Source organism: Ranitomeya imitator, chromosome 3, assembly GCF_032444005.1.
Source record: "Ranitomeya imitator isolate aRanImi1 chromosome 3, aRanImi1.pri, whole genome shotgun sequence".
Lineage (NCBI taxonomy): Eukaryota > Metazoa > Chordata > Amphibia > Anura > Dendrobatidae > Ranitomeya > Ranitomeya imitator.
The window spans coordinates 331,717,299-331,731,155 of NC_091284.1; the positions used below are offsets into that span (position 1 = coordinate 331,717,299).

At 46.1% G+C, this 13,857-nt stretch overlaps 1 protein-coding gene across 3 annotated transcripts in view; it reads left to right on the top strand.

Moving 5' to 3' along the window:
• SYTL1 (synaptotagmin like 1) overlaps positions 1–13,857 on the top strand; it is a 268,530-nt gene that overhangs the window by 26,289 nt on the left and 228,384 nt on the right. The window contains exon 2 of one of the 3 annotated variants that reach the window (XM_069756731.1): positions 12,912–12,989. The exons of the other annotated variants lie outside the window; for them this stretch is intronic. The gene's annotated coding sequence lies outside the window, so the exon portion shown is untranslated. The remainder of the gene's footprint in view (positions 1–12,911; positions 12,990–13,857) is intronic. 3 annotated transcript variants of the gene reach the window in all.

The following is a 13,857-nucleotide window of genomic DNA, read 5'->3' on the forward strand; positions in this document are numbered from 1 at the left end:
CCCGAAGAGGCCTTGGACACATATCTCTATGGATTTTATTTCAGATCTTCCCGTCTCTCAAAAGATGTCAGTCATTTGGGTGGTCTGTGATCGCTTCTCTAAGATGGTCCATTTGGTACCCTTGTCTAAATTACCTTCCTCCTCTGATTTGGTGCCATTGTTCTTCCAGCATGTGGTTCGTTTACATGGCATTCCAGAGAATATCGTTTCTGACAGAGGTTCCCAGTTTGTTTCGAGGTTTTGGCGAGCCTTTTGTGCTAGGATGGGCATTGACTTGTCTTTTTCCTCGGCTTTCCATCCTCAGACTAATGGCCAGACCGAACGAACCAATCAGACCTTGGAAACATACCTGAGATGCTTTGTTTCTGCTGATCAGTATGACTGGGTGTCCTTTTTGCCTTTGGCTGAGTTCGCCCTTAATAATCGGGCCAGCTCGGCTACCTTGGTTTCGCCGTTTTTCTGCAACTCTGGGTTCCATCCTCGTTTCTCTTCAGGGCAGGTTGAGTCTTCGGACTGTCCTGGTGTGGATACTGTGGTGGACAGGTTGCAGCAGATTTGGACTCATGTAGTGGACAATTTGACCTTGTCCCAGGAGAAGGCTCATGTTTCGCTAATCGCAGACGCTGTGTGGGTCCCCGACTTCGTGTTGGGGATTTGGTTTGGTTATCTTCTCGTCATATTCCTATGAAGGTTTCCTCTCCTAAGTTTAAACCTCGTTTCATTGGTCCGTATAGGATTTCTGAGGTTCTTAATCCTGTGTCTTTTCGTCTGACCCTTCCAGATTCTTTTTCCATACATAACGTATTCCATAGGTCATTGTTGCGGAGATACGTGGCACCTATGGTTCCATCTGTTGATCCTCCTGCCCCGGTTTTGGTGGAGGGGGAGTTGGAGTATATTGTGGAGAAGATTTTGGATTCTCGTGTTTCAAGACAGAAACTCCAGTATCTGGTTAAGTGGAAGGGTTATGCTCAGGAAGATAATTCCTGGGTCTTTGCCTCTGATGTCCATGCTCCCGATCTTGTTCGTGCCTTTCATATGGCTCATCCTGGTCGTCCTGGGGGCTCTGGTGAGGGTTCGGTGACCCCTCCTCAAGGGGGGGTACTGTTGTGAATTCTGTGGCAGAGCTCCCTCCTGTGGTCAGAAGTGGTACTTCAGCTCATTCTCTCTGTGAGCTTCCGTTGGTGGAGGAGAGTGGTACTGCGGCTTCTGAGTTTCCTTCCTCAGGTTATGTGGTGAAGTCGTTAGGTGCTGCTCTATTTAACTCCACCTAGTGCTTTGATCCTGGCCTCCAGTCAATGTTCTAGTATTGGACCTGTTTCCTCCTGGATCATTCCTGTGGCCTGCTGCTCTGCATAGCTAAGTTCTGCTTTTGCTATTTTTGCTGTTTTTTCTGTCCAGCTTGCTTATTTGTTTTTTTCTTGCTTGCTGGAAGCTCTGGGACGCAGAGGGTGTACCTCCGTGCCGTTAGTTCGGTATGGAGGGTCTTTTTGCCCCCTTTGCGTGGTTTTTTGTAGGGTTTTGTGTTGACCGCAAAGTTACCTTTCCTATCCTCGCTCTGTTCAGAAAGTCGGGCCTCACTTTGCTAAATCTATTTCATCTCTACGTTTGTCTTTTCATCTTAACTCACAGTCATTATATGTGGGGGCTGCCTTTTCCTTTGGGGTATTTCTCTGAGGCAAGGTAGGCTTATTTTCTATCTTCAGGCTAGCTAGTTTCTCAGGCTGTGCCGAGTTGCATAGGGAGCGTTAGGCGCAATCCACGGCTGCCTCTAGTGTGGTTGGAGAGGATTAGGGATTGCGGTCAGCAGAGTTCCCACGTCTCAGAGCTCGTTCTATGTTTTTGGGTTATTGTCAGGTCACTGTATGTGCTCTGACTTCTATGTCCATTGTGGTACTGAATTACCTTATCATAACAGTGGACAATTTTATATTGTCCCAGGAGAAGGCTCAACGTTTCGCTAACCGCCGGCGCTGTGTTGGTCCCCGACTTCGTGTTGGGGATTTGGTTTGGTTGTCATCTCGTCATGTTCCTATGAAGGTTTCCTCTCCTAAGTTTAAGCCTCATTTCATTGGGCCATATAAGATTTCTGAAGTTCTTAATCCTGTGTCATTTCGTTTGGACCTTCCAGCTTCTTTTGCCATCCATAATGTGTTCCATAGGTCGTTGTTGCGGAGATACGTGGTGCCTATGGTTCCCTCAGTTGATCCTCCTGCCCCGGTGTTGGTCGAGGGGGAGTTGGAGTATGTGGTGGAGAAGATTTTGGATTCTCGTGTTTCGAGACGGAAACTCCAGTACCTGGTCAAGTGGAATGGTTATGGTCAGGAAGATAATTCCTGGGTTTTTGCCTCTGATGTTCATGCTGCCGATCTAGTTTGTGCCTTTCATTTGGCTCATCCTGATCGGCCTGGGGGCTCTGGTGAGGGTTCGGTGACCCCTCCTCAAGGGGGGGTACTGTTGTGAATTCTGTTGTCGAACTCCCTCCTGTGGTCGTGAATGGTACTTCGGCGAGTTCTGTCCATGGGCTCCCTCTGGTGGCTGTGAGTGGAGCTGCTGCTTCTGAGGTTCCTTACACAGGTGACATGGTTTATCCTTTGGTTGGCTACTCTATTTAACTCCACTCGGGTCGTTGCTCCATGCCAGCTGTCAATATTCCTGTATTGGGTCAGTTCACTCTTGGATCTTTCTGGTGACCTGTCTTCTCCAGCAGAAGCTAAGTTCCTGATAGTTATTATTTGTTCATTGTTTACTTTTCAACTGGTTATCATGATTTTGTCTTGCTAGCTGGAAGCTCTGGGATGCAGAGTGGCATCTCCGCACCATTAGTCGGTGTGGAGGTCTTTTTGCACACTCTGCGTGGTCTTTTGTAGTTTTTTGTGCTGACCGCAAAGATACCTTTCCTATCCTCTGTCTGTTTAGTAAGTCTGGCCTCCCTTTGCTGAAACCTGTTTCATTTCTGCGTTTGTGACTTTCATCTTTACTCACAGTCAATATATGTGGGGGGCTGCCTTTTCCTTTGGGGAATTTCTCTAAGGCAAGGTAGGCTTTATTTTCTATCTCTAGGGCTAGCTAGCTCTTAGGCTGTGAAGAGGCGTCTAGGGAGAGTCAGGAACGCTCCACGGCTATTTCTAGTTGTTGTGATAGGATTAGGGCCTGCGGTCAGCAGAGCTCCCACATCCCAGAGCTTGTCCTGTGTGAGTTTAACTATCAGGTCGTTCCGGGTGCTCCTAACCACCAGGTCATAACACACCTGGTGCTGAAGATGACTCTCATTATTCTCCCATGCTCTGCCAGCTATCAGCATGAACAGAGGAGAATGATGAGAGTTGTATTCAAGTGAGAACAATGACATCAGGCGGGGGCTTTTGAGACTAATACTCCCATCAGCCTACACCTGCTGCCGCTAATAACAGTGACAGTATTCCTCACTCACCGCATGTGCTATATATAAATAAATGAAAAAGAACGACATGGATTCCCCTGTATTTTCTATAACCAGCCAGGCAAATGGGGGCTGCAATCCTCAGCTTTTAGTGTTAGCAAGGCTGGTTATCAAGAACAGAGAAGTCCCCACACCATCTACTATATAATTGTCTAAGGGTCTTTTCCGTCTGTCCTTCTGTCTGTCGCGGATATTCATTGGTCGCGGCCTCTGTTTGTCATGGAAATCCAAGTCGCTGATTGGTCGTGGCTGTTTTGCCGCGACCAATCAGCAACGGGCACAGTCCGGCGGCAAATTGGCCGCTCCTTCCTCCCCGCAGTCAGTGCCTGCTCCATAATCCCCTCCAGTCAGCGCTCACACAGGGTTAATGGCAGCGCCAACGGACCGCGTTATGCCGCGGTGTTACGCACTCCGTTATTGCTGCTATTAACCCTGTGTGACCAACTTTTTACTATTGATGCTGCCTATGCATCATCAATAGTAAAAAGATCTAATGTTAAAAATAATAAAAAAAATAAAAAATCGTTATATACTCACTGTCCGTCGGCCCCTCGGATCCACAACAGGCCTTTCCCGCTCCTTGCAACGCTCCAGTGATGGCTCCATGCATTGCGATCTCGCGAGATGATGATGTAGCAGTCTCGCGAGACCGCTACTTCATCATCTCGCGAGACCGCAATGTACTCTTGAGACCGGAGCACGCGAGGAGCGTCGGTAACCGCTTTACCATGATCCAAGGGCCAATGGAAGGTGAGTACTGTATATAACTATTTTTTAACAGGGATATGATGCCCACATTGCTATATACTGCGTGGGCTGTGCAATATACTAAATGGGCTGTGCAATATACTACGTGGGCTATGCAATAATACTACATGGGCTGTGCAATAGGCTGTGCAATATACTGCGTGGGCTGTGCAATATACTGCGTGGGCTGTGCAATATACTACGTGGCCTGTGCAATATACTACGTGGCCTATGCAATATACTACGTGGGCTGTGCAATATACTACATTGGCTGTGCAATATACTACGTGGGCTGTGCAATATACTACGTGGCTGTGCAATATACTACATGGGCTGTTATATACTACGTGGCTGTGTTATATACTACGTGGCCGGCCGTGAACAATCAGCGACAGGCGCAGTCCGGGAATTGGTGCGGGATTTGAACCACGCTTCGCTAATTGGTCGCAGCCAGCCAAATCCTGTGTATTCAATGTATTATTCTAAAATCTTCATAAATAAGCTACATACATATTCTAGAATACTCGATGTGTTAGAATCGGGCTACTATCTAGTATTTCATAATTATTTACATAAATAATTAAAAAAAAAACAGCATGAGGTCCCCCTCATTTTTGACAACCAGCTTTATTAAATCAGACAGCTGGGAGCTGGTATTCTCAGGTTGTTAAGGTGCCATTTATATTGCCCCCAGCCTAAAAATAGCAGCCCGCAGGCTCCCAGAAAAGGTGCATAAATTAGATTCGCCAATTCTGGCACTTTGCCCAACTCTTTCCACTTATCCTGTAGCGGTGGCAAGTGGGGTTCATATTTGTGGGGTTGATGTCACCTTTGTAGTGTCAGGTGACATCAATCCGACGGATTACTAATGGAGAGGTGTCTATGAGACACCTACCCATTACTAATCTTATAGTTACACGGTAAATAAAGACACAGCCAGAATAAAGTCCTTTATTAGAAATAAAACAAAACTAATTTTTCCATTTTTATTTAAAAATAATAAGCACAGTCATACTAGCCTAATGCCTAATTTCACTGAATCCCTTGTCTCCTGCAATAAAACTAAAATAAAAAAACATCAATACCCCTCACCTCTCTGTCGTTGTGTCACATGTTGTAATCCATGTCTGGGGATTAATGGTTTTCAACCTGGACAGTGCCAAGATGCGACCGTTCAGGATTTCCCCGGTTTTTTCTTTTTTCCTTTATTCTTTTTTTCTTTTTTTGCCCCTCCGCCCCCTTTTTTTACTTTTGCATCATTATTTAACTTTATTTTTATTATTTTTAGATTTAATTTAATAATTTTATTTTTAATTTTATCTCTATTTTTATTTTTATTTCTTATTTATTCTACCTCATCTTATTTTTTCATTCTGATACCAATTTTTATTACTTTCTATTTTCATCCAATTTCTCCCATTTTTTTCCCTAATTTTTTCCCCCCTCTTCCACACTAGTACATTAATTAATCCTTTTCACTGGTCATTCTTTTCAGGTTCATATTTTTATTTTTTATTTTTACTTTTTATTGTCCTCTATAATTCTCATTATCATTTTCTTTCATTTTTTCATTTTTATTTACTTATTTTTTATTTTTCACTTTTTATTTTAAATATTTTCAAAAAATCTTCATATTTTTATTATTTTTTTTACTATGATTACTACTTCAGTTAACATTATGTTCATTTTTTCCTTTTTTGTTAATCATCTCCTCCCCCAGAGAATTTTTTGCTCTGAGACCGTTTTTTCCTCCCCCTCTTTTTTTGTATGAACTTGCTTTAATTAACCAATACACTTCTTAGACCTGATGTGGCAGTGATTACTATATCCCCCCTCTATTTTCACCAGGGCAACATGTTTTCTTACTCCTCCGTTTCCTCTTCCCCCCTCTCTCGGATTACAACCTAGTCCTGGGCGCCAATAATAATGCCATGGTGCCTCTCTGTATCAAAATCATATGGCTACACACAGAGACCTAGCAGCAGGGTCTCGCGCAGGCGCCATCTGTCCACTTCCAGGAGCTAGCACACTGCGCATGCGCAAAGCCCCTTTCCTGTTAGATGCAGCAACATGGCGCACATACTCTTGGGGGCCGGCCCTCGTTCCTGACTGCGGGGACCTAGCGCTACACTGCGCAGCCCTGGAAATTACAACAGAAGCCATTAGTATAAAACACTGGCGCCATCCCCACTCTACACTGCAGCACCAATGAGACGGACATAGTGCTTCAATGCTTTTACAGACACCTGTAACTATGATGGCTCCTTGGACTCCTAATCCCCCCAAATGGTCTGCTTATTACTAAAGCACTTTCTGTCTCCTTCTGCAGCTCACACTGGACTCAGTCTCTCCTTTCTTGCATGACCTTCACCTCTACTGAAAGGTCAGCATATGATTTTTAATGACATGATCTTGAGGCCCAGGCTAAAATATAAAATATACTTTAATAAACTGCATTAGTACGCCTCTCCGGTATACCATCAGTTTTCTCTATTTTTGACAAGGGGTCATATACTATTATAGCTATGCATGTCAACTCTCCAGGTTGCCTAGGTACCCCCCACGCTTTTTAGGATCAGGATATATGTATATAGCTATATTTATTCTGGATTTCAATGTATTGTTGGCGTCCTTTTGATGGATCTCCTGCTTCTCCTAGTTCTATATCTTGATAAAAATGAGTCCTCAGGGATACTTTTGAGGATCCCTCTAAATATGATGGTTAAAGATGATGTTCGAATGTTGTACATAAAATTGTATATATTTGTATATAGGAATTTTGGGTATTGGTTTGATGACAACACGCTGATATCATGTTATGTTCTGATGGTGTTATTGTTCATGTGTATATGTACAGCATATTTGTAGTATCTATTTATTTTCAGTGAGGTTTTGACAAAGACCACTCCTGGTCGAAACGTTAACCTTTTTGTCAGCCAAATCCTGTTTATGCTATTGAGCACCTGGTGATGTCTGTATGCACTAACAAAGAAAGAATATTTTTTGCATATCCTTCAAATCTTCAGTGTGCGTCTATTTCTCTATGAATATTGTGACTATTTGTTTAGCCTGCACCTACTGCTCCAAGATACAGAATGCACCACATTTCTTCAGACAGGCTGAGAACCACTATTGAATGAGCTGCTGAGAGCGCAGCCTCAGTGACTAGCAGTGATGTCATCAAGGTTACGTCCGGTCACTGAGGCTGGGTTCCCAGTCGGGCTGAAATGTGGTAACCTCAGCACCATGGGAAAAAGTCAGTGAGTTCACCACAGTTCAAGCTCAGTGAGTTCACCGCAAATCATGGTAAGAAATTCTCACAGTGATCTGCTGTGAAGTCACCGAGCTTGAACTGCAGTGACCTAATCACTGACTTTTTATCAGCCTGAGAATACCAGCCTCCAGCTGTCTGCTTTAGATGGACTGGTTGTCAAAAATGGGGGGACCCCACACTGTTTTTTTTTAAATTATTTAAATAATAAAAAAAATACAATGTGGGGACCCCTCTATTCTTGATAACCAGACTTGCTGAAGCTGATAGCTGAGGGTTGTAGCCCCCAGCTGTGAGTTTTGCATGGCTGGTTATCAAAAATACAGGGGAACCCATACTGTTTTTTTTTTAATTTATTTATAGTGCAGGGGCCAGGTGATGAATACTCCAATCAGCCACTCCTGCTCTCACTGTTATTAGCGGCAGCAGGCGTCGGCTGATGGGAGCTGTAGTTCCATCAGCTGACACCAGTGACCGGAGGTGAACTTTATACCTCCGATCACAGCTGCGCGCTCACACTGCCTTTTGACAGCATGGGAACTGTGGCCCTCTGATCAGCGGAGATGATTTTACTGCTGAGAAGAAGTGGTGTTTGCCGCGCTGTCATGCACACGACAGCGCAACAAACTCCCAGTGTTCGGTAAGCTAATCACAGTAATGCCACACCAAAGATGGTGCCGGCATTACTGTGATTGGCAAGCAAGCCCAGAATGTTCATTGTCTGCAAATAAAGCGCCAAATATGCTGAGCAGGTCACTTGAATATACCAAGGCTACTAGCAAATTACTCGCCAAGTAACGAATAGCCCAAATACAGTACTATTTGTGCGAGTAACGAATAGTGCCGAATACATTTGCTCAGCACTAGTCCCCATCTGGTGAGTTGCCATAGTAGAAGGTGTGTCAGAGACCTATTATACTGATTCTACTCTGTGGAAATTAATGGCACTTTAGTGCTGTATGACAGTTATTTTTTGGAATGTGGAGACTCCAAGTTGGGTCTCCATCTGGTGGGTTGCCAGTGTAAGTAAGGCTCCCAGACATGCAGGCCAGCACTTACTTTAGTCAACTACCTGTGTTACTATTACATTTTTCTGTCAATGGTAGTCTATGAAACTGACATTTGTGCCATCTGAGTGTGGCTGGAATTAAAAAAATATATATATATTGTCAGTGTTGCATGAGGTATGGGGTCTCCCAGCTAAGAAGGCTTACACCACTCCCTTAAAAGCAGGTCATCAATAAAACTTAAATTCAGAGCTGTAAATGCTGAGCCAGACCCTGATATCTCATGTATGGCCCATGGCTGACTGCTGCTGTGCCATTTGCAAATTTCTACTGTGGGTCAATTGATGCCACTTTTCATGGTGTCTGCCCCTAATTGTAGCTGTTTGGAAAGCTTTTTGTCACCCTTAAAGGTGTTGTCTATGCATTTGGTTTTGCCTCCAATTTTTCGGCAAACTGTTCGGCAAACGGCATCCATTCGGTGAAAACAAACCTTAAAAAGTTTGGTCATCTCTATTCACCAGCACCACCCTACTCATGTATCCTTTAATAAGATGTGTAGTAGAGGGGTTACAGGGACACTAAACTTCAGGAGGGCAAATTTCCAACGGATGAGAGATGATCTTGGTGCAATTAACTGGGACAATATCATGATACACAAAGAAAATGGGAGACATTTATTAGCATCCTGGATTCGACCTGTGCACAATATATACCGTATGGGAATAAACATACTAGAAATAGGAGGAAACCAATATGGCTAAGTAGAGCTGTAAGGGGCGCAATAAGTGACAAAAAGAAAGCATTTAGAGAATTAAAGCAAGTAGGTAGTGATGAGGCATTAAATAACTACAGAAAATTAAATAAATTATGTAAAAAGCAAATCGAGGCAGCAAAGATTGAGAGAGAGAGAGACTCATTGCCAGAGAGAGTAAAAATAATCTCAAAATATTAATAATAATAATAATAATTTTATTTATATAGCGCCAACATATTCCGCAGCGCTTTACAAATTATAGAGGGGACTTGTACAGACAATAAACATTACATCATAACAGAAATACAGTTCAAAACAGATACCAGGAGGAGTGAGGGCCCTGCTCGCAAGCTTACAAACTATGGGGAAAAGGGGAGACACGAGAGGTGGATGGTAACAATTGCTTTAGTTATTCGGACCAGCTATAGTGTAAGGCTCAGGTGTTCATGTAAAGCTGCATGAACCAGTTACCTGCCTAAGTATGTAGCAGTACAGACACAGAGGGCTAATACTGCATAAAGTGTATGAGAACATGATGCGAGGAACCTTTTTTTTTTATTTTTTATTTTATTATAAATAGGCCACACAGGGATCGTTAGGTTAATGCATTGAGGCGGTAGGCCAGTCTGAACAAATGAGTTTTTAGGGCACGCTTAAAACTGTGGGGATTGGGGATTAATCGTATTAACCTAGGTAGTGCATTCCAAAGAATCGGCGCAGCACGTGTAAAGTCTTGGAGACGGGAGTGGGAGGTTCTGATTATTGAGGATGCTAACCTGAGGTCATTAGCGGAGCGGAGGGCACGGGTAGGGTGGTAGACTGATACCAGGGAGGAGATGTAGGGTGGTGCTGAGCCATGGAGTGCTTTGTGGATGAGGGTAGTAGTTTTGTACTGGATTCTGGAGTGGATGGGTAGCCAGTGTAATGACTGGCACAGGGTAGAGGCATCGGTGTAACGGTTGGTGAGGAATATGATCCTGGCTGCAGCATTCAGGACAGATTGGAGCGGGGAGAGTTTTGCAAGAGGGAGACCGATTAGTAGAGAGTTACAATAGTCCAGACGAGAATGAATAAGTGAAACAGTCAGAGTTTTTGCAGAGTCGAAATTAAGAAAAGGGCGAATTCTAGAAATGTTTTTGAGATGCAGGTAAGAAGAGCGAGCCAGTGATCGGATGTAGGGGGTGAATGAAAGGTCAGAATCAAGGATGACCCCAAGGCAGCGGGCATGTTGCTTTGGAGTAATGGTGGAACCGCACACGGAGATGGCAATGTCAGGCAAAGGTAGGTTAGTAGAGTAGAGTAGTAGAGTAAATATTATTTAACTACGTAAATAGTAAGAAACTAAAAAATGATAGTGTTGGCCCCAGGGGCGGATTATCAGAGGGTCAATATGGGCGGTAGCCCAGGGCCCAGTGGTCTGGGGGGGCCCTGGGCTACCGCAGATTGACCCTCTGATAATCGTAGGTGACTGCCCGCCGGGCAGCGTTTGTGTGCCCCCGGACCCGGTGGGCAGAGAGAGGGGGCCCGCATTGGGCCCCTTCTCATCTGCTCACCGGGCCCCTTCCGGCGCTGCTGCGGTTTCCTATTTATGTGCGGGCGCGCGCCCGCACGTCAATAGTTAACAACAGCCGCCAGCCAATTGGAGGCTGGCAGCTGATGTCGTCCGCAACGCACACACGTCGCCGGCGTCTGACGTCATTGTCAGTCGCCGGCGAGTGTGCGCTGCTGCAGGGAGCTCGCCGCCTGGAGCGCGGACAGGTGAGGAGACTGCTTGTTTTTTTTTTGTTTTTTTTTGGATCAGTTATCAGTGGACACACTGGGGGGCAATGCTGGAGGACACACTGGGGGGCAATGCTGGAGGACACACTGGGGGCAATGCTGGAGACACTGGGGCAGATTGGAGGACACACTGGGGGCAATGCTGGAGACACTGGGACAGATTGGAGGACACACTAAGGGCAATGCTGGAGACACTGGGGCAGATTGGAGGACACACTGGGGGCAATGCTGGAGACACTGGGGCAGATTGGAGGACACACTGGGGGCAATGCTGGAGGACACAGTGGGGCAGATTGCTGGAGACAGTGGGGCAGATTGCTGGAGACAGTGGGGCAGATTGCTGGAGACAGTGGGGCAGAATGCTGGAGACAGTGAGGCAGATTGGAGGACACACTGGGGGGGCAATGCTGGAGACACTGGGGCAGATTGGAGGACACACTGGGGGCAATGCTGGAGACAGTGGGGCAGATTGGAGGACACACTGGGGGCAATGCTGGAGACAGTGGGGCAGATTGGAGGACACACTGGGGGCAATGTTGGAGACAGTGGGGCAATGCTGGAGACAGTGGGGCAGATTGCTGGAGGACACACTGGGGGGCAATGCTGGAGGACACACTGGGGGCAATGCTGGAGACAGTGGGGCAGATTGCTGGAGACAGTGGGGCAGATTGCTGGAGACAGTGGGGCAGATTGGAGGACACACTGGGGGGGCAATGCTGGAGACAGTGAGGCAGATTGGAGGACACACTGGGGGGGGCAATGCTGGAGACACTGGGGCAGATTGGAGGACACACTGGGGGCAATGCTGGAGACAGTGGGGCAGATTGGAGGACACACTGGGGGCAATGCTGGAGACAGTGGGGCAGATTGGAGGACACACTGGGGGCAATGTTGGAGACAGTGGGGCAATGCTGGAGACAGTGGGGCAATGCTGGAGACAGTGGGGCAGATTGCTGGAGGACACACTGGGGGCAATGCTGGAGACAGTGGGGCAGATTGCTGGAGACAGTGGGGCAGATTGCTGGAGACAGTGGGGCAGATTGCTGGAGACAGTGGGGCAGATTGCTGGAGGACACACTGGGGGCAGATTGCTGGAGGACACACTGGGGCAGATTGCTGGAGGACACACTGGGGGCAGATTGCTGGAGACACTGGGGGCAGATTGCTGGAGACACTGGGGGCAGATTGCTGGAGACACTGGGGGCAGATTGCTGGAGACACTGGGGCAGATTGCTGGAGACACTGGGGCAGATGATTGCTGGACACACTGGGGCAATGCTGGATACACTGGGGCAGATGATTGCTGGACACACTGGGGCAATGCTGGAGACACTGGGCCAGATTGCTGGACACACTGGTGGTAATATGCTGGACACACTGGGGCAGATTGCTGGACACACTGTCTGGGGGCAATATGCTGGACATACTGGGGCAGATTGCTGGACACACTGGGGGTAATATGCTGGACACACTGGGGGTAATATGCTGGACACACTGGGGGCAGGACTGGAGGCATGGGCAGAATGTAGACACGGGGCATGATTGGAGACATGGGGCAGGATTGGATCATGGGGCAGGATGGATACGATGGAGACAGATGGGGCAGGATGGGGAGATCATATGGTGTAGAATGGATACTCATGAGTGCAGGATGGGAGAACATATGGCTGGAGCCAGGAATGAGATAAACGGAGCCAGGGTGGGGAATATTATTACCATAGGGGCTAATTAAGGGATATTATTACTGCAGTGATGTATTTATTTTATTTTTTGAGTCGGGTCGGTCCTGTTACTGTGCAGAGTCACACTATATCGCCTTTTTATCTTCATGTGGTGTAATGTAGAAGTTGTGAAAAATTAAGTAATGTGTTCTGCAAGTGGAGCTTGAGATAACTGTGTTATTTCCTGCAGAAACGAGTCCTGGCTGGAAGAAATGATGTCGGTCTGTGCTGGATGAAAGATGAAGGACTTCACCTAGAGACGTCACTGGTGAGTCAGTGTTGCCTATACACTGACACTATACACTGTATACTATATACAGAGGTCCTATGTACAATGTCACCAGTAATCACTGTATTACCTCTACACAGACACTGCATACTAAGTACAGATCTCCTGTGAATACTGGCACTTATGGTGATAGTATTGTGTTTTTTGTTTTTTTATTACTGATCAGTATTGTGGTACTCAGTCACTATGTGGTGGTAATATGTGGTCTGGAAATGGTGTTGTGGTATTTGTCCCTTGTATGTGCTATTTGGTCACCAAGTGGTAATATGTGGTCTTGACATGGTGCGGTGGTATTTGTTCCTTGTATGTGATATTATTCGATCACTGTGGTTGTAATTTGTGGTCTGGTTACGGTGCGGTTGTATTTGTTCCTTGTATGTGATATTATTGGTCAAGATATACCTAAATTGTATTGCAGATTTTAACAAATATTTAATAGGTTACAGTAGAGTAGGGCCCGGCCATTTTTCTGGAATAATCTGGTTCGGGTATATCATGACCCCCGTCTCATGACCCCCGTCACATGACCCCCGTCACATGACCGGGGGGGCCCACAGTGTGTGAACAGCCCGGGGCCCTGGCTACCCTTAATCCACCCCTGGTTGGCCCCCTTAAAAATAGTCTGGGTGAAATGGTGGATGAGGATGAGGAAAAAGCCAAAATGACATTTTTTCATCATTATTTACACAAGAAAATCCCATGGCAGACAATATGATCAGTGATAACAAAAATTCCCCATTAAGTGTCACCTGCTTAACCCAGCAGGAAGTACAGCGGCGTCTAAAAATCACTAAAATTGACAAATCTCTGGGCCTGGATGGGATGCACCCCCGGGTACTGCAGGAAC